The sequence below is a fragment of the Typopeltis vanoorti genome, chromosome 5, assembly GCF_054136105.1.
Source record: "Typopeltis vanoorti isolate ZY-2024b chromosome 5, IOZ_Tvanoo_1.0, whole genome shotgun sequence".
In the NCBI taxonomy this organism is placed as follows: domain Eukaryota; kingdom Metazoa; phylum Arthropoda; class Arachnida; order Uropygi; family Thelyphonidae; genus Typopeltis; species Typopeltis vanoorti.
Genome location: NC_143553.1, coordinates 62,429,391 through 62,452,203, shown reverse-complemented (window position 1 = coordinate 62,452,203; position 22,813 = coordinate 62,429,391). Strand labels below are relative to the sequence as shown.

Genomic DNA, 22,813 nt, shown 5'->3' with positions numbered 1-22,813 from the left:
CTGAAATGAAGGCAAGAAAAAAATAACTTTTATGGAATGAATATACAATCATTTATGAATTATTGTATGTCTTTATTACTCATTCGAGCATCGCCGGCCCATCAGCAGACCACCTAGACATGCGCAATAATAATAATAATAATTAAATTCAGCCATCTTTGATATTTTGCCGACTTTCAGTCATATATAAACTATAGATGTACACATATTTTTCGATTTTTATCGTTATGAAAGTATATTTGTCAAGGTAAGAGGATAAAACATATTTATTTCACACTTCGTTAGCTTTATTTATTAATTTTTAAATATTTAGACATAATATGTGAGGTTCCATTTGTCCTCTTCCTGGCCACAAATGTTAGGAAAGGACTTAGCTTTACATTCGCTTTTCTGAATGTCAAGTTTCAAACCTTGAAACAAACAGTCTGTACTATTATTATGGCTGTTAAAAGAACAAAACTCTTAATATTCAAGCCTATATAGATTTGCATTAGTAGTTTAAGAACAATCACAGGATTCTACGTGATCGGAATTTGGCAGGAAAATATACTTCTTGATTAGAACGTTCTACAGACAGATAAACTGAACATATTTTCATCGAATAAAACGTGCTCTTGTGATATTTGTTTATCCCCAGCCCTCTGACACGGAGGTAGAGGGTTTTTTCATCTGGAAACCCTATTTTCCGGGTGAAACACGGATTTACAGTCAGAAAATATATATTCCTAACCCCCCCTCATTAGGAGGGCTTAATCCCCCCCCTCCCCGAAAGGGACAGGGGAGAAAGCAGGATAAACCCCATAAGAATAAATAAAACTCCAGCCTGTGTCTCTACGTTCACAGAGTATGTAATCTATGCTTCGCTACGCATCATACATAAAATTGCCAAAGTACTGTATATGCTTATGCTTCAAAACATATTCTTGACAAAAATTGACATTATGGATGTTATTTTTCTTCATCAAACTTAAGATACAACTAGTTTCGTTGAATACATCAACTTCTTCAGGTATCACTGGCAAAGAATTAAATAAAAAATAACAGAGACATGATAAAATACATTAACAGATCTAGAAATAAAACACACAAGTACATTTACATTTAAAAGAAAGGAATGCGTGCTTGAGTTCCAACTGACGTTGACTACGTGCGAGAGCTGGCGTGAGTGTGCCAGTATTGGATAGTGGCAACTTGTGCATCAGAGATATTATCTCGGGCTATTGTTAATATGAGATGAATCAAGCGATATTTCTCTAGATACAATTATTTTTCTTTCAAGTTCATCATAGCACACATGGATATTAGAAGTTAGTGGCCAGTCTACGAGGTGTTGGCGGCCCTCATCCAAGTTGATAGAGAAGAGAACGTGGCTACAGAGAGCGCTGGCTCTGGTTCTGTTGGAAAGGTCTCTTTTGTGTTCTTCCATGCGTAAAAGGATGGATTTAGTTGTCTGGTCGGAGAGAGCGGACTGCCCATAGCTAAACCTGAGTTTTGTTTAAAAATTTTTCTTCTCACTGTGTGAACTCAGGATACTTCAAATATGATAACAAAATTTTTAAACAAAACTCAGGTTTAGCTATGGGCAGTCCGCTCTCTCCGATTCTTGCTGATATATTTATTCAGGCGTTTGAATAAAAAGCTATTAATTCCTCGAGTCTTAAATCTAAAATATGGTATCGTTACATTGACGATGTATTCCTCATATGGGAACACGGCGTGGACAACCTCAACCTTTTTCTAGACCACCTCAACAATTTTCATCAGAAAATCAATTTCACCTGTGAACTTGAATCCAACGACTGTCTCCCCTTTCTGGACTTAAAACTTACGAGATGCGCTGAATATACCAAAATCTCCATTTTTAGGAAACCCACTCATACAGACAGATACCTTCATGCTTCTTACCATCACTACCCTCCACAAAAGTTTGGTATCATTTCAACCCTGGCACATCGAGCCAGATCGTTACTTACAGATGAAACAGAAATTGATTACGAACTACATTTTCTCAAAAGGTCTTTTGTTAACAATGGATTCTCTCTTAAGAAGATTAATAAATTTCTCTCTGTCCGCCGCTCAACTGCTGCTGAAGATTCTTCTCCACCAAGAGCTTTTATTTCGTTACCATATATCAGCTTTCTCTCCCCAAAACTTGCTAAAATGCTCCAGAAATTCAACATTAGAACTTGCTCCACTACGTTTCCAAAACTTCGTTCCATACTTAGTAGACCTAAAATGAAACATCTCCCTACTCAGTATCCAGGAGTCTACAAGATTCTGTGTGATTGTGGCAGACCATACTACGGCCAGACAACTAAATTCATCCTTTTAAGCAAGGAATAACACAAAAGAGACCTTTCCTGCAACAGAACCAGAGCCAGCGCTCTCTCTAGCCGCGTTCTCTTCTCTATCAACTCGGATGAGGGCCGCCAACACCTCGTAGAGTTTTCTGCCGTATACTCTCTACTCTCTTCGCCCCAATGGTCTGAAAAATTAACGCTGTCTTTAAGACTCAGCAATGGACTTTTCAGAGATTTACAAAAGTTTGCGAGGGTTAAAGGACTTCGACTCTCCTCCCGAAAATGGTGTTAGAGTATTTGTTATTATTTTTAGACTACTCGGTGTAATTCACCATAAATAATTTTAGTGTCTGTGTAATGTGTGATGAATGAACGTATTAACAAATAACAAAAAAAATGATCTGATGCATATTGCATTTTATTAATTCTAGAATTATATATAAGAAAAAAATGAATTCATTATTAGCCTTAGATTCCTTCATTATGAATTGATTTTTTTGTTGTTGTTGTTTATCCTCCTGTAGGTGAAGGAGCAGCTGTGGATACAGTTGTTGATGTCACAACACTTGGTACAGTACCACCCGTTGTCGTGGTCGTAGAACTTGTCGATTCACAAAGCTGAAAGCATTAAATAAATTAGAAAAGAAATAACTGAAAGAAATAAAAGTACGTTAATGATCACAGATTATCATAACAAAGAGGTGTATTTTGAAATAGTTATATAATGGGCAGTCTCCGTAGCAGTGCAAACCAACGATTTCTTGAGTGAAAAGGACCCGTGTTCGAATCCCGTCTAGGATGCCAAAAAAAACTTAGACTTTTCAACTGATGGTAAGTTAGTCAGTTTCATACTGAGGTGAAAGAATTTTCTCTTCATGGAAACTTGATTCTTTCATCCTACAAAAGAAGCAAACCAGCTAGAATATATACTGCTTGAAAAGAAGTTAACGGGCACATAGTGTGAAGAACACCCAGCCATGTCGCCCACCTTAATAGGATGCAGGACCTCTTTCCGATGAGATGACTGCAGAAATCCTAAGGAGCATGATTTCCATAAGGATACGATAGCTATAATGGGAATTTTTAACCATTCTTCCTGCAGAACCTCCTACAGATGTTCAGCAAGGTTTAGATCAGGGCTCTGTAGAGGCCAGTTAAGTGTCATAATTTATTACAAACCACGCAGTTACAGCAGCCAGATACATCTCGGAGTTCGTCGCACCACAAACAGAGGTCCGATGCCAAACCAGTAAAAACAGGACCATACCACCACAGCCACCTACGAATTTCATAGAAATTCAGATTACGTTCACCGGGCATCTGCCACACCTACACCCAATCATATGCTTGGGCAAGGGTGTAGCATGATTCGTTGCTCCATAACACAGCTTTGTGAGCGTTCCAGTCGCACTGTACATGCTCTTTGCACCACTGAAGACGACGTTTTATGTTGGTTGGGGCTTGCATATTGTGGTCTTACTATGGAAACCCATGTTGTGAGCCTCGATTCTAAATGTTTTTGTGCAGATTTGTTTCAGCAAATATTTCGACAAAAATATGTTCTAGTCGATACCCGGAACTCCGCCTTTAACGTGTCGGCCGACGAATGGCAGTTTTTACAATCGTTCGTAGCATCCTGCCTTCGCTTTCGGTGAGTGTGGTCGGTCATAGCACTTACAGTTGACTCCCTGTGCTTCTATCTCAGTATGGCATCACTGATTGACCTAGGATCACCCGATATGTCAACAATTTGCCGAACATATATGTCTGCAACATGGCATCCTATCACAATGCCTCTTTCAAACTACGTTAGTTCCCTTCTCGCAGCCATTTTACCCGGACACAGCTGCACTGACTTGTTAGCCATATTCCTCCAATTTATACCGGCTACAAACACTAACTGGTTATATGGCACGATGCGTCCATGTCTGTTTAATATGTGGCTTAACATATTCGATTATTCTCAAAGTAAATGGTTTAATTTTTTGTCATGTGTGAGATATAAATTTGTTTCCTTTTGAATCGTTTTGCTGAATTGCGCAGGTGTTATTAAGGTGGTATTAAGAATTTGGGAAGAAACAGCTACATCTATGAGAGTGGTATTGCATGTCTAGAAATCGTTCTCCAGGACAATCTACTTGTTTTGAAGGATGAAAAAACAGCTTTTCCTGAAGAAATAAAATCTGTTAACCTCTGTGTAAGACTGGATAATAACTTCCTTTTAGTCGAAACGCCCTTACAAAGGTTTTTCGTTTGCTAGACAGGATTCCAACTGAGGTCATTCTAACCATAGGATATTGTTGATACCGACTAGAGAATTTATAATGCAATATTCCCTGATATTGTTATTCGGTAATTACTAATCAATAACACTAGTACATTTTATATCGGGAAACATTTTGATAACTGCAATCCATACCTTTGTTCCATTATTGTTAAGAAAAATTTATGTGAACAAATATATAATCTATTGGAAATATAAGACAAAACAGTTCACTCAATTGAGTAATGTATTTATTTGTTAGAAATGGGAAGGACTCACAATTATTATTTTCTCTCTGTTCATTAAAAAACGTTTGAGCCCGAAGTGAAATTATGCATGTAAGTTTAACACAGTTTATCAGTGTAATGTTATTGCTCTTGAAAATAATAATATAACTTGAATTGAATTATAACATATAATTCAGCATTTTATACAATTTAAAATATTTTCAGAAACTTAAAATATAGCATGTTCCTATCAACCAACTTCTGCAATCTACACACCCTAAATCTATCCTCATAGGGAACATTCCACAGACCATTTATCATCTTCGTTACTCGCCATCGAATCTCCTCCACCGCTTTCTCATCCCCAAGAAACCCAGGGGACCAGACTTGAGCACAATAATCAAGATGTGGGCGTATCAATACGTTATAAAGAGGAATAACAACTTCCTTATATCTATTTGTTAGTGTGTTCTTCAATAGCCAAGTGATCTTATGTGCTTAAGTAATCTTAACCTTTGCAATATGTCCTTTAAACTTTAACTCTCTACCATCTCCATCCCTAAATCTCCTTCATCTATTTCCTGGAGTACAGTGACAACGTTTAATCCAAAATGCATAACTTCACATTTCTCGACAGCCATTTACCCATACTGACAGCCTATTTAAATCTTCCTGTCAGCTGTTCGTATCGTCTTGATTAACTATTACTCTACCTAATTTCGCATCATCAGCAAACAACTGAATATTTCCTTTCAGGTTATTTCCTACATCATTTATGTACAAATTAAACAGCAATGGTCCCAGCACTAAACCTTGCGGCACACCACTAGTCAACAGCTTTTGCCTGAATTTTGCTCTTCTATATACCACTTTCTGATATCCGTCCAGCAGCCATCTTTTTATCCACTTAACCCATTTGTTCTAATCTAATTTTCTTGACAGAATCCCCTCATACAGTATCATATTTTTATCCATCCATTCTTGAATTCTCTCTTTGACCAATTTTTTCAGTACGTTTACCACCACGCCTGAGATACTGATTGGTCTATAATTAGATACTGCAGTGTTAGACCTCCTTTATGCAAAGGAATTATTTTGCCCTCTTTCCACTCCCCTGGAACTCTACCAAAGCTGAGACTTAAATTAAAGTGTCTAGTCAGAGGCATTGTCAGTTCTCTTGCACATTCTCGCAGAATCCTAGCTGATATCCCATCTAATCCCACAGCTGTATTTACATTGAGATTCTGCAATATCGTAAGGACCTCCAATTCATCCATTTCTGTTCCCACATTAGTGTCTGTCACACATGCTAAAGTAGTAATCTCGCTAGGATAATATACCCTTATATCATGCTTATCAAATTCGGTAGAATGGTGTAAATCATGGGTGTGATCATTAATAATAACAAATGTTTAATCATCTCTACCAAAAAAAAAAAAAAAAAAAGTTGGAGTTGTATGCAAGTCGCCTGAACAGAATGATATCGTTGATGGCCGAAACAATCGGTTCGAACCAGAAACATGGTCTGATTTTTTTCTTCTCCTGCTTGAGATTCCATGTGATGACCAAACTGTAACAACACTTGTCGAAAGTTGGAAAAGCTGCCCATCCATTCTTGGGCATACAATACATTAGGGGAACTTTTGCAGGGGAAATTCTCAGTTCCTCACACATTGCATTGCTTTTTCTTTTCATGATAATGGTTTTATACTTCAGTATAAAAAGTCTTAAATTTGAATATTATACTCATTTTATGGGTATAATATTTAAAATCAAGCGTTATAAAATAATATAATTTCTCTTTGGAACTTGTAATAATATTTATGAAAAAAAAAAAGGAAATATGGTCTCTGTCACCTACTTCAAGTGAATTCTTCATCTTTCTCTCTCTTAAGATTTAATTAAAGGAAATATACATGAAGCCCAAAGGCAGATGCTACCAATAGTAATTTCATTCAGAAGAGATGGCTTGCAAAATTTCTCAAGGAAGTGAATAATAACAGCAAGTTGTGAGTTATTAGGTTTCTATATGCGTGATTCATATCATCAGCATATTGGGGAGGGGTGAAAGACGTATTTTTCATCTCGTTCCGTATTTTCATTGTTTCCGAATGGTTAAATGAAAAAAAAAATTCTCTTGAGGGAGAAATTGTCTCCAACTGAGTCTTCTATGCACCTGACGCTTCTAGCTAAAGTCAAAGTTTTTTTCTATGAAAGAATATCGTTTTCTATGGAGTGAAACTGAACTACATTTGTCATAATTATATCATTTACAGAAACATTAATACGTGCATTATGATTAATCTTTGTCAAATATTAAAATACTTTTAAATATAATTATAAAACCAGTAGTTGAAACACCCGATCGTCTTTATACATAGCTATTACTTACTCCAAATTGACCCGTCCGACGGGGAGTACACTGAAGTCCACTTCTACAAGTACAAAGTTCTCTGAAGGTTCCATCTGAATTAGTTGCGGGATTCCTGTAGCACATAGCCCCTTTGCAAAGAAAGAAAAAAAAGTGACATTCATTTTTTTAAAGTATTATTACAAACTTTTCTTTGATAGATACGTATTTTGTAATATTCTCTTAATGGGGTAATCAGTTGAGTTACAATAGATCGTTTCCTACTTCAAGTTTTGTGAAAAGATCTGCAATATATTACAAAATTCTTTATAGAACAACCACTAACAATAAATTTATCATCACCATAATACATCCGAGTCGTGTTTTCCCTAACATAAATACATATCTGTATACCTTGGACTTATTTCTGGATAGCAGACTTATGTCATGATTATTCACTCTCTCTCTCTCTCTCTCTCTCTCTCTCTCTCTCTCTCTCTCTCTCTCTCTCTCTCTCTCTCTCTCTCTCTTTCAAATAATGTCGCCAAAGTCCTTTCAACATGATATGGCGCATTATCGCATGGATATTCAGAATTGTCCAGAATCTCAATATACCAGCGATCGATGTTTCATTTCTCCGAGAATCACGATAAATGCTGGAGGGAAGGGAAGGATTCCAGTCCAAGATAGGAGAAGTATCCCCATAACATCTCCATTACACTTAAGATATACAACAATCTAATCTAGTAAATAAAGATGTCCTGGTAATCCCCATACGTAAACACGTCCATCAGCTTTGTAAATGAGTATCGAGACTCATTCAAACACGTTTTGAAGTCTGCTATTCAATCACAGCGAGATCTGAAGCACACAAGTATTATCGTGGATAATATTTGGAAAGTACTTAGCAGCCCTTCTACAGAAATTAAAAGATATGAAATTTAACTCGTAATGTTTTCGTTCAAACCTTTACAGCTCTGAACACTGAATTATTGGTTGGTTGGGAGAATCTTCTACGTCAGCAGATGAGGATCACTCAGTAGTCCCCATCTCTTTATTATTTCATTTTATTTTATTTTCACTCAGTCATGTAGGTTTCTTGTATCTTGTATGAATTTGATGTATTTTCACCGTTAAAGTTTCATTTTTTAAGAAATTTAATCATGTTGACCTCGAACATTATCCATGTGCGTCTTCAGTCGTACTAATAGGCGACCGTTATGGTCGCTTATACTATTATTTGCTGGAACTTTGTTAGATCTAAATTCAACTACAGTTACTTAGCAACCATCCTGTCTTTAATCTTTGATTTTAATTATCACTATCAGATAATAATCGAAAAAAATGGGGGAGGTTCGGATAATTTTTGCAACACTATGTACATTCTGTATGGATGATACAAGGTTTTAATATGTTTTCTATTGAGCAATTATAATTATTTGGTTAAACATTTTATAATATATCCCGTCAAGATGTTATTACTTGTATGGTCTGGGATAGGACTGCATCTATTTTCACGTAATGGTTTAGGCGCAAAAATGATAAAAGAAAAAAAAATTTTTTTTTTTTGTATTTTGTTTGAGAGCCGCAACACACTCATACACACACAAACACGTTCTAAGATCTAAGAAAGACCATGTTTCAAGGAATCCTGAGCTGTGCTCGGCTATTTCCATTATATTAAAACACGGATAATGGCACATCTATGTTTGCAATTAATCTAATGTCACGAAATACAATGAATACAAAATACAATAAAGTGCAGCAGTCTTCATACATTTTCCACATTCTACACACTTGGTAGTTTCGAACAATAATAATGTTATTTAAACTAGTACGTTGGTAATTTCTTCTATTTATGAATTAATCTTAAAATACGATTAAGAATAAAGTTATATTGTTTTAAAAAACCGCCATTTCAAATAATTAGATGTAATTAAATGGAAGCAAAATTAAGACCTAAATAGTGCAGTATGAAATGAGGTAAATTCTCTGAAGTGTAATAGAATGAAATACATAATGTAAATTGAAAGGGATTAAAACAAAGAGAAGCGTCTCACCTTCGCCTGGCCTTGCAACGCACTTTCCATTGGAGGGAGGATATTTCATGCAGCACTGATCCGATGAACATGCAGAATTCGAAGTACAACCGTACCCAAAGTAAGGACACTGATATTTAAAAATGTATTTAAAAAAATTAATTAATTAATTAATGTACCGATAGTTAAAAAACGTTTTAATTACACTAAAAACTGAATTAAATCGATTTTTAAATCAAAGAAAAATTAATGCGCAAACATATATATACACAAATACACTAGGTTTTTAGTGACCACGCAGAGTAGGTGTTTTTATTTTTATTTTTTTTTTTATTACACATGAACGCAGACAGTTTGGAAATAATAGCAAATACACTACTACTTCATCAAAAATATCTGAACATTCCTTCGTAGTAGTCAATATGGCTATATACACCGCTTGGAAAGACGCCAACGGACACCATAGTATGAGGAACAAACAGGCATTGTGCGCACCTTAATAAGATGTAGGACCTCTATGCTGCGATGACTGCAGAAATCCTACAAGGCATACTTTCCACGAGCGTACGATAGCCATCGATTGGAATTTTCCTGCAGGCATGAAACGAGGTCTTGGACAATTGTCGGAATGACGTCCCTTGACTTCCCCCGATGCTCCAGTTCATACCACAGATGTTCAGTAGCCCTTCACAGAGCTCTGATCTCAACGAGATTAGGGCTCTATGGAGCTTAGTCAAGTGTAGTGGCGTTCATGTCCCTAAACCACTCAGGTACAGCAGCAGCCATATGACAGTGTGGATTGTCTTGCCGAAAGGGACTCATTTCCGTAGAAACACTACAAAATAGGAAACATTGCATTGTCCACAATGTTCAGATATCTCTCCGAGTTCAATGTCCATGGCACCACAAACAGAGATCCCAGGCTAAACCAGGAAAAAACAGGACCCTACCATCACCCAGCCACTTCCATTTTTCATATTTGAGGTTACGCTGTGGTAAGGGATGTTCACCAGGCGTCCGTCACATCTACACACGATCATTTGCTCGATAGAGAGCGTAGTGTGATTCATCGTTCTATAATACAGCTTTCCAAGTTCCACTGTACACACTCTTTGTACTACTGAAGATGACGCTGCATGTCGGTTCGGTAATGTGGAGCTTGCATATTGGAGTCCTGTTATGGAAACCCAGGTTGTGAGCCTCAGTTCCGAATGATTTTGTGCAGATTCGTTCCAGTAAATATGTTCAACAATAAATATATTCCATTCGATGCACGGAACTCCGCTTTCAATGTGTCGACTGACGAATGGCAGTTTTTACATATAATCCGTCTTAGCATCGTACGGTTTCGTTCGGTGAGTGTGGTGGCCGTCCACTGCGGATAGCACTCGAAGTTGACTTCCTGTACTTCCATCTTAGTATGGTATTATTGGTTGTTGATCTTGGATGACCGAACTTTGGCGAACAGATAGGCCTGCAACATGGTCTCCAATCACAATGCCTCTTTCGAACTCCGTCAGCGCCCTTCTCGCAGGTATTTCAGCCGAACACAGTTGCACTGACTTGAGAGCATCATATTCCTTCTGTTTGCAGCTGGTATAAATTGAAGGAATATGATGCTCTCATATTCCTTCAATTCAAACAGCTTGCCCATGGGAATATCTGCTGACTTCTTTCCAAGCAGTTTGTGTCAAAATCATGGCGCATATAGGTGTAAAAAGAAGAAAGCACACAGTCTTGCAATCTTTATAGACAAATATTAACAGCAAAAGTGGCCGTACCGATGAGCCCAGTGACATTCTACGATCGCACTACCATTAGGATGCTACTTTTGCAGCGAATCGTTCCGGAAATTTCTGCCGTGCTGCAGCTTTCTCGATCAACTGTGAGTGATGTTATTATGAAGTGGAAACGCCTACGAGGAAAAACAGCACAATCGAGATCTAATATTTCACATTAATCACAGAGCGAGACTGCTGAATGCTGAAGGGCGTAGCATGAAAAAATCGCCTATCCTCGGTTGAAAGTCTGCCGAGTTTCGAAATGTCTATGCAAGCAACGCCAGCACTACAACTGTTAGTCACGAGCTGAAGAACATGGGTTTCTATGGCCACTCAGCCACACAGAAGCCAGATATCAACATGAGCAAAGCTATATGTCGGTTGAAGTGGTGCTACGCTCCAGCATTGGACTTGGAGCAGCGTAAATACGTTTTCCGGAGTAGTGAATCATGTTTTACTATCTGGCAGCCCAACAGTTCTGAGTTTGGTGGATAACATTAGAACGCTAACTGTCCATAGTGCCAGTTTTTGTGCCAGCTCTGAAGTTTGGTGGAGGAGACATCATGGTTTGGGGCTATTTTTCGTGGTTCGTGCTTCCCCTCTCCAGCTAGTTCAAGCGACGGAAATCTTAAAGCTGCGGCTGATAATGACGTTCTGGACAATTTTGTGTTTCCAACTTTATGGCAACAGTTTGGTGAAGGTCCATTCGTGTATCAACATGACAGTGACCCCGTTCACAAGGCGACGTATGTGCAGGAATACTTTGATGAGATGGTTAAAGAACTTGACTGGCCTGACAGCTCGCTGATCTCAACCTGTCAAACATGTAGGATGAATTGGAAAGCTTATTGCAAGTCAGACAGAATTGATCGACCTCACTAATGCTCTTCTGGAAGTATGGAAGTTAATTACCGTATCAAAATCTGGTGTAAAGCCTCTCCAGAAGATTAAATGCGTTATAGCAGCAATGGGTGGATCAACTCCATATTAATGCCTTTCATATTAGAGTGGGAGTTGGAATGAGCAGGCGTCTGGATATTTTTGATCAGGTAGTGTATCTGATCATTGTGATATATCTTTGAAAGATTTATGTTTATTTCATATTGGTTTGGTTTTTAGCCGGTATCTTTCCCACTGCTGGGTAAAGGCCTCTCTCATTGCGGGAAGATTGGGTCTACTTCTCCCATAGTGACCCACACCATCTTGGGAGAGTGTATGTATAATTGTATGTATGAATAAATGTATGTAGGTGATAAACAATCAAACATCCATTACTTACCACAGCAGGATTCGAACCTGCAGCTCTTTGGCTGGAGAGTGAGTGTGCTAACCACTCGGCCAATCAGGCCAGCTTTACATTATATCTTCTTCTTTCTAGCGCTTTTATCCCGCAGGGGGGGTAGAACCGGTTTCGACCTCAATAAACGTCGAAACCGGTCTAAGTAGTGATCCTTTCCTATTATGCATGTCCGAAAACAGTGTGTGTGTGCTTTGCATTATGGAATACACACTAACGCAAGTCATGTGAAGTCATTAGCCTCTATATACAAGTAGCTTAGACGTGCATATACATTTTATGTATTTCAGGCGAAAAACAGTTTTGCTTCCTTGGGCAAAGGATTAAAACCAAGTATATAATTTCTTGCTATCTTTAATGTATAATAGAACCAAAGTAAAAAAATAAATAAAATAAAATAAAACTTTCAACGGTGATGATGAGAGTTAGAATCAATGTAGCCTGCGCCAAAAAAGCAGGAATTCAGTTCAGAACACACACACGCACACTTGCGTTTCCTTAAATGCCACTGCACATGATATATCCAAAACGTTTTTTCTAGATATGTCTCCATAAACACAGATGAGCTTCTGTGTATTAAGTAAGTGAATGTTCGTGTAACTTAAAGTGAAATTCGTATTTGTAAATTCGATATATAGGTTAGGATATAAGAGGAATAGAATATAAAGAAATAGAATTAGACCAAATATTAAATGAAAGAAATTTTCAAATAGCAGTGATCACTGAAACAAAAAAAAAGGAAATTAAAAGAAATTGACCACTTCCTCATTAAAATAAAATTAAGATTACCACCTAAATGGCTACAACCATGAGAAGTGAAAATTTTAATATAATACGTAGTGGAGTTGACAGAGACCAAAGAGCACAAGAAGGTCTTATGATTCGAATTCATAATTTCCTTTCAAAATAGTTAAAATATTATAAATTATGGAATGAACGAATAATAGACGCTAGAATAAAAATAGACAGAGGTTATTTAACAATAATTGTTCATGTGCCCCAGAAGAAGGAAGAAAATATGATAATATTGCATTTTATAATCAGTTAAAATATATATATACATAATAAAATAAATACAAATGATTATGTAATTTTAGCAGGAGACTTAAATGCAAGAATTGGAAACACGAAAAAAATAATAATATAGGAATATATGGAGAACATACTCTAAACAGGAATGGTAAAAAATTGACTACTTAGTTTATAATAACTTTAAAATAATGAATTCTCTCTATAAACATAAAGACGTACTTGGGCAGAAAGAGGATGTAAATCAATATTAGATTATTTTATCTTAAATGAAAATACATCAAAGTTCTCTTTAGATGTTAGAGTTCACTGAGAATATGAAATAAGTAGTCACCGCTTCCTCGTTAAAATAAAATTAAGATTACACCGCATAATGGCTACAAATAACAAGAACAAAAAGAAAATTTAAAACATTTGTTCATAAAACTAGATTATTAAATTGCACAGATGGTTATATGAACAAAGAATTAAACAATATCTAGATAAAATAAAACGAAAAGAAATAAAAATAGAATGGCTTAATATAAAAATGACACTAAATACTGCAACGAATGAAAGCTTAGGAAAGACCCAAAAAATTCAATAAAAAGAAAAATTGAATATATGGGACGATGCAATCAAAGAAATAATCAAAATGAAAAAAGAAGCATATCGTAAATTCTTAAGAAGTAAAATATTAGAAGATGAAATAGAATATAAAAGAATAACAGCCATAGCTAAAAGAGAAGTCAGAAAAAGACATAGAGAATCATTGAACAGATTTGTTTCTAATTTAGAACATTATTTATATAAAATAAAACCCAGTGTATATACGATTTTGAAACATTTAAATACAGATACTAAAGAAAACGTAAAATTAAACACCGAATTGAAATTAAAATTTCTATACAGAATTGTGGACAGATAAATATTTTAAAAAAAGATAACTGGCAAACATTTAATGAAAATTAAAAGAAAATAAAATACCATATAATATTTTAAAAGCTATCATAAGTATATATGAAAATAATCAAAATCAATATAAGATTTAATTATGAACTATCATGTACGAGAGAGATAAACCAAGGAGTCCAACAGGGATATCCCCTTTCAGTAACTCTTTCTACTATTTATCTAAATGAAAGTATAATAAAATAGAATGAAAATTTCCCTCAAGGTATTAAGCTTTCTCCATTTATTTCTATTAAACCAAACAAAAGGACAAACGAAGATTAATAACAGGAATATGAATATGAAGGAATATGAATATTCCTTAAAGTTCTTAAAACGACCATTTCATAAATAGAAGAATTGACTTAATCCCATTTATTATTATTTGAACAACAGATTGAGTAAATTTTTGATTAAGAATTAAAATAAACATTTTGAAAAACCCATAATTCGAATTAAATATTTTTTTTTAATAATCATCTTCACTATTTCCTGAAATATATCCTCAAGATATATGGATATCCCAACAAACGATTTCATTACTAATTTTATATGAACAGTTTTCTTCCAAACTGATGCTTAAATTATCATTTTAGTTTAACCATCAATATAGCGTATTTTGAATATCTTTCAAAGTTTGAGATCACGTAGAATATATAGTTAATGTATGAACATAGCATACGTTTTAGAATCAGATAATTTTATCGCCTGCATTTTTATATGATAACTTAAAGCTTGCTTTCCTTATTCTGATTTTATAAATGCATTTTATCAATTATTCACCAAAATAACTTTACATAAAACAAGCTTTTACTTACCGTGTTCACTATTATAAACGCAAAGAGAGTACTCACTAAACTATTCATGATTTTATGACCTACAAGCACAGGGGAAAAAAACATAAAGTGTGAAGTTACAGCTTAAAATACCTATTAGATATGAAAATATACTTTAAAGATAAAATATTTAATTTAATGGACAGCAATAAATTTGAAGAAATTGTTAGAAAATTTTACTAAAGTACGCTAACTACACTGTGATATAACAATCCACTGTAACAAACCTTTAATGAAAAATTCCAAAGCCAGTAGTCTAAACTGAAATAAAATTTTAAAATAAACTTATAAAATGTTGAAATGAATTACAATTTAAAAGTGATACCGATAACAGTCTAAGAATATTTACAGATACGTGAAATACTTATACATAAGTATTTCACTATTGTACTAAGGCTGACACTAACTGATAGGTACGTTCACAACTCGAATTTGATTTGATATTTAAGCATTGATATTTATATTGACAATATCCTGAATGACGCAAACACAGACGACACATTTCTAGGACAGTTATTATTTAGTAGGAATGTCCAAACGATTACCCCATGTCAGTGTAAATTACGTATTCTCGTATTTCGTTTTTGTTTCTCGAATGTAAAGGTAAACCATAGATCTGCTGTCTATATTCGTAGCTTTTAATAATAATAAAAAAAAAATAAGTTTTAATCAGTTGTTTTTCTTGAACTGCATTTTAAACTTGCGTTATAATTTTAATTATAATTCCCACGATGAGTCTTTGACTCCATGGAGGTCCGGTGTTGATAATAATAATTAGGATTAGATTGGACCACTGCTGTTTAATTTGTTCATTAATGATATAGGTAAGGAACTGAGAGGAACGGTTCATTTGTTCGCTGATGATGCAAAATTGGGTAGGGCAATAATGAGTGCAGAAGATGTCAAAATTTTGCAGAATGATTTGGATAGATTGTAGGTCTGGGCCAAGGAGAATGGATGTCATTTTAATGTGGCAAAATGTAAGGTTATGCATTTTGGGGTGAAAAGATTAACAGCAGTATATCACATTGGTGGAACTGTACTCCAGGAGATTGATGAGGCCAGGGACTTGGGAGTGTTGGTGGATAGGGAGTTGAAGTTTAGGGGTACATTGCAAAAGTGGCTAAATCAGCTCATCAAATCAATTGGATGCTGAAGAATACTTTGACCAGCAGAGGTAAGCAAGTTATTGTTCCACTGTATCGGGCCTTGATAAGACCCCATCTCGACTACCGTGCCCAGATCTGGTCACCCAGGTTTCTTCTTGATGGGGAGGAGGTTGAGAGGATCCAGAGGCGAGTGACCAAGATGATAGCAGGTCTATGGAATGAACCTTATGAAAACAGGTTGAAGATTTGTGGGTTGCAGAAATTGGTTGATAGGCGGATAAGGGTAGATATGATTGAGACATTCAAATTGCTGAAGGGTTTCTATAGGATTAATTCAGAGGATATTTTTGAGAACAGGACTAGTGGTGGGAGGACTAGGGGACATCCATGGAAGCTGGGCAAGAGTGTGGTTAATAAGGGTGTTAGAGCTGGGTTTTTTACTTTTAGAGTGGTCAATCAGTGAAATAGCTGCCAGAGTCTGTTGTGGGTGCTATGACAGTAAATGAGTTCAAGGCAAAGTATGATAGATACTGTGTGAATGTCGAATAGTTGTGATTGACATGATGTTTAGGGCCTCCCTCGATGAGTCTAAGGACTCCTTGGTGTCGCTCGAAATAATAATAATAATAATAATAATAATAATAATAATAATAATAATAATAATAATAATAATAACAATAATAATAATAATTTTATTGTTCTTTCAAATATTTACATATGTACAATGATCATCTATTCAGTATATTATTTTACAAGGTTCAGCACTTTGTGCTACATATAATGAGATTTAAATAGTAATGATGATGATAACAGTTTTTGTAAATAACAATCATAATAATAATTTACAATTATATTGTTCAGAGTTACATAAGTTGTATAATATTACATGTTGTAGTGTACTATTTTTTTTTCAAGTTTGAAAAGGTGTGATTATACAACAGTATTTACACATATGCAATCTAAATATTATATTTCCTTATTCTCACAAACATACATTGTGACCTCATGATTTACATTTAAAAGAATTTTTTTATTACATTGCATACATTTGTTACAGTTATTATATACATTACATACATTTGATTACATATGATACATTACTTACATTTGTTTACATATGACGCTTACATTACATACATTGGTTTTCATGTGATACGTACATTACATGCATTTGGTTACATATGATACATCTTGTATGAGAACTCATTTCTTTGCTTTCATCCTCGAAGCTTATATGTAAGCTTATCTGAGGATGACACCAGTTGGTTAGTATGTATTGTTTTTTTTTTTTTTTTTGCTGTGTTGGGAAGCTACGAAATCTATGATTGAGAAATTCGCGCGCGCGCGCGCGCACACACACACACACACACACACACACGCACACGCACACACACGCGCGCGCGCACGCACGCACGCACACACACACACACACACACACACACACACACACACACACACACACACACACACACACACACACACACACACACACACACACACACACACACACACACACACACACACACACACACACACACACACACACAATAACTTGGAATGTATTGATGCGTCGCTGAACTGGAAGCCTGAACGAATATATTGTGTTTCATTAAGTTTGTATGGTATTTTGGGTGTGTGTTTCTTGTTCATAGTATGTCCCTTAGAGCTCTTTTCAGGCTGTTGTAGTTTGTAAGGTTTCTGTATTCAAAAGGTAATTTGTTTATCATGTCTGGGATGTAGAAGTTTCGCGTGGCCTTTCCGTAGTGATTATTGTATTTATATGTGATATAATTAGTAGTCTGAGGTCTTGTTATACGGTATGTATTTCTAACCGTCCTGTAGTTGGCATCGAAATAATGTTTTAGCAAAGCTGCATAGAGACATAAATGTTTTGCTGTCAGTATTTTGTGTTCTGACATTGCAATGTATATAAGGTCGTGATTTTCTCTTTGTTCCCAAAAGATCATTTTTGTCATTTTGTGCTGTAGCGACATTAATCTATTTAATTTGTAGGGTGCACAGAAAGCATACGTTGTTATAGCGTATATTAGTATATTTTGGCATAGTGCTTTGTATATTAGTGTTTTTAGGCAATTTGTGATATTGTTTCATATTAAAATATCGCTTTCTATTTCATGATATTTTCGTATTCGGCACTCAGTGACAGTTATCCGTTATGCAACATTTTTGAAGCGCATATGAATATAGTGGAATTACACATAACATAATAATAACGACAGTGCAGAAGTAACTGCGTCTAATTTACAAAAGGTAAGTTTGACTGACTATAATTAATCAGAACTTTATACTACAAATTAAATAATAATAATTTTTTGATATGATATGATATGATATGATAATATTTTTATTGATTTGCTAAAATATTTACACGTACAATAAACATCTTGAGTGACATTGCAACTTATAATTTTACAGAGTTCAGCACTAAGTGCTGCAATTCCTACATTGGATTTCAATTAAAATTTTTAAAAATACTTTTTTGCCTCTATATTATGTATTTACAACAATGTTTTTCTAATATTAACAATAAAGATTATACAGAATTTTTGAATATAGAATATACATAATAATAATAATAAGAAGAAGAAGAAGAAGAAGAAGAATATTTTTTTATGTCTCAGATAAATTGCATAAATAGATGCTGTAATAATTATATATATACTGTATATATATAATATTTTTAATTATATCTGTTAATTTAAGTATCTGTTATTCACATTACAATTGTGAATAACAGATGCTTGCTAGTTAATAATTTTCTTCATCGAAGCTTAGCAGAGCTTATCTGAGGAAGATGATAGATGATGGATGGTGGTGGTTTCATGGTTATGTTCCTATACTGGTCACAAGCCAGGTCTTGATTTTACTTTTTGTTGGTACGTGCTTGGAAGACTTCGACTGCTATTACAGTTTAACTTTTTTTTTTTTTTTGCAAATAGGGTTGGATTTAGACATGGTGTGTTTGTTTCTTTGTGTTCTTGTAGTGATGGTTTTTGAGGAGGGGTTTGTCATAGGTTTGTGTATGTGTGCATGTGTGTGGGGGGGGAGAGAAACAGGAATTGCTCTAATTTTCATTCTCGCTATAATATTTATACAGTGCCTGTTTCAGCTCTCTGTATGTTCCTAGGTTTCTGTTGTAGAACGGCAGTTTGTTTATCATGTCAGGTACGTAGAAGTTTGCGGTGGCTTTGCTGTTTGTTGTGATTGTTGTACTTATATGTTATGTAGTTTGTTGTGATTGTTGTACTTATATGTTATGTAGTTTGTTGACTGTGGTCTTGTTATTTGATATGTTGTTCTGGTTACTCTATAGGTTGATCTGTAGTAATGTATTAACATGACTGTGTAGTGACATAAGTGTTTCACCTTAAATATTTTGTGTTTTGTCCATGCTTCCTACATAAGTGTGGGTTGTTCCCAGAATATCAGTTTTACCATTTTATCTTGCAACCATTGTAGCCTGTTAAGTCTATAGTCTGCGCAGAATGCGTATGATGTGATTGCGTATCTTAAAATGTTTTCACATAATGCTTTATAGATTAGTATTTTTATGTCGGTTGGGGCAATGTCTTTTAATCTGTATAGTTTGCTTGCTATTATCCCAAGCTTGGTATGTAGGTAGTTTGTATGGCTATTCCAACTTTGATCAGCATCGAAGTGAAGTCCGAGATAGCGTGTTGTTTTCACCTGTGTAATGGATGATTGTGATTTTAGGTTCTGCGCTTTGTGTATAGGAGGATGAATGTTGGATAGTGAGATATTTAGTTTCTATGGGCAGGGTTTGGGGGTTTTTGAATATCATTAGCTTTGTTTTTCCAGGGTTTATATATATGCCGTTTTCGGTTAACCAGTTAGTGATTTTATTGATGTCGCGTTTCATATTTGTGTAAGCGATATTTGGGTTGTTGTGAATGGATACTATGGCCGTGTCGTCTGCGCTTTTTAGGGGAAGGTGGCTTATGTCGTGTGTGTATATGTTAAATAGAATGGGAAATAGGACAGCTCCTTGCGGTACTCCACAGTTTACATGTACCTCTTTGCTGTATGCTTATCCTATACGTGTAGTGTGCTTTCTGTTTTTCATGTATACTTTAAACCACTGGAGTAGACGACCTCCAATTCCGATATGCGTTAGTTTCGTTAACAGGGTTTTATGTGTTAGTGTGTCAAATGCTTTTGTTAGGTCAATGAATACCGCTAATGTTATTCTGGTTTTATCCAATGCAGCGTTTATCAGATCTGTGAAATCTTAGTTCAATAATAATAATATTATTATTATTATTATTATTATTATTATTATTATTATTATTATTATTATTATTATTATTATTATTTTGTCGTATTCATGTTGCATTATTTTATTATTTATATATTTATAATATATATTTATTACTGATACATTTAATTGTACTATTTTCTGGACCTCTGCTAAGAACATTTCTTTCGTTGGTTTCCTGGATTCTTATATATATACCTCCTGGATATTTACCTCCTGGCAAGCTGGCAAATGCACTGGCTTCATTGACTTAGTTGCTTTGACTGCAAAAATACAAGATAGAACTGACATCTACTGAATAAAAAATTACTTCATTAATCAGTTACAGTAAATGAACAAGGCAAATCCGTTTAGTAACGGATTAAGTGAGTGTGTGCATGGAATAAATAATGCAGAAATACATACACAGAGATTGCTGAGCGATATACAAAAGAATGTGGGAGAAGATCAGGGACAAAACAAGCATCAGTGTGCGTAAAGGATGTCAAGTTAAAAAGGAGCAGAAAAGATATTGTGCTGTATGGGGATTCTATGATTAAGGGTGTGAAGGATGGTAGAGTAATTAAAGCGTGTTATCCAGGGTCAAATATTAAGGATATAACTGAGGCTGTGAAATTGCAGAAAGATAGAGCGAGTGAGATTATTGCAGTTATAGGGACGAATGATCTGGGTAGCGAAAGATTTTCTGTGAGACAGACTTTGAAGGATTTATGATAGCAATGAATGCAAAGAGCGAGAGTGGAAAGACCATGAGTGTGCTACCAAGATTTGATAGTGATGAATTAAACAGAAGAGCCATTATAGTAAATGGAATGATGTCAAGATTGTGTAAAAGCTTTTGCAAAGAAATGAAACTGAATATTCATTTTAGAAATGTCTGGGATAAGTTTGATAAAAGGAAGGAGTATTTTAAGAGAAATGGTTTGCACTTAACTAGATTGGGCGCCTGGCATTTAGAACATTTATTGATAAAGAATAGAGTAAATGGTCAAAAACAGGGAAACAGGGTTTGCTAGGGAGGCAGGTGATAGAGTCAGCTGTACATAGTAGTAAGGTCATTAATCGCTGTGAATTTAGGAAAATTAACACTATAGAGAGTGGGCTAATTTACACACAGGGAGATTATGGGAGGAAGGGAGGATTGCAGTTTATGTACACTAATGCTCGAAGTATTCGGAATAAGTGCGAAGAATTTTTGTCATTACTTAGTACAATTTGGCCAAAAATTATAGGAATTAGTAAGACTTGGTTAACTAAGAATGATATAGTTATAGGGATTGAATGTAAGGGGTACAGTATTTTCAGGCAGGACAGAGATGACAGAATGGGGGTAGGGGTTTTACTAATGATTGACGAAGCGTTAAAGCCAAAAAAAGGTAGAAGTGACTCAAGGTGACTCAATGTGGAGGGCAGTCCATTCGAGGCTGTCTGGTGTGAGATAGAGATCAACAAGGAGAAATATATAATCGGTTGTTGCTATAATCCAAGGGGTATAAGGGAGAATGAAGATGGTATGTACTGGCAAATTAGCACGATGAGTGAAGGTCGAGTAATTATTATGGGAGATTTTAACTTTGGGAGATTGGGAGAAGGAATGGTCACAAGGAACAAAGGAAATGGAGTTTATAAAATTATTAAGAGATAACTACCTGAGACAGCGTGTAATGGAAGGGACAAGCGATTCTAGTGTGTTAGATCTGCTCATAACATCGGAGAACATATCAATAAGTAATTTAGTAACACTGTCTCCACTTGGGGAAATCGATCATGTGGTCTGGACCTGGGAGATTGTAAGATGTGCGGGATATTCTGCTAAGGAGGGGTATATGTGGAATTACAAGGCTGGTGATTATGACAAGCAGAGAGGTCTGCTTTCAGCAGTGCTATGGGCATGAGAATTTGAAGGAGGAGAGATGTTGATGGTGCGTGGGAGATTGTCAAGGAGTATTTAGAGAAAGCTGTATCAGAATGTATTCCCAGAGTCAGAAGGAGAAATCAAGTAGGAGTAAGATGGATGAATATTATTATGCAAGAGTTTCAGATAAAGAAAAGATTGTAGAGGAAGTATAAAGGAAAAGGTGATGAGCATTCCCATGAGCCGTACAAGATACAAAGAGAGTAACCTGTATGGTAAGGAAAGCCAAAGCTAATTATGAGAGGAAGCTAGCTGATGAATCCAAAAGAAAACCTAAGGAGTTATTTCGCTATGTGGCAAGTAAAAGGAAGAATAACCATGGAAAGATTACTTTAAAAAGTGTTGATGGTAGAGAAATAACAGAAACAAATCAAATAGTTGAGTTGCTTAGTGATCATTTTGCAAAAGTGTACCATCTTGGTTGTGATAGTGCAGTGTCA

At 35.4% G+C, this 22,813-nt stretch overlaps 1 long non-coding RNA gene across 2 annotated transcripts in view; it reads left to right on the top strand.

Annotated features, from left to right (window-relative positions):
- LOC150106470 (uncharacterized) overlaps positions 1-22,813 on the top strand; it is a 63,350-nt gene that overhangs the window by 19,682 nt on the left and 20,855 nt on the right. Inside the window, exons 1-2 of one of the 2 annotated variants that reach the window (XR_016548308.1) lie at positions 2,846-2,966; positions 18,323-18,432. This is a non-coding gene — a long non-coding RNA (uncharacterized LOC150106470). Of the gene's footprint in view, positions 1-2,845; positions 2,967-18,322; positions 18,433-22,813 lie in introns of those variants that run through there. The other variant, XR_016548307.1, reaches the window with a different exon arrangement.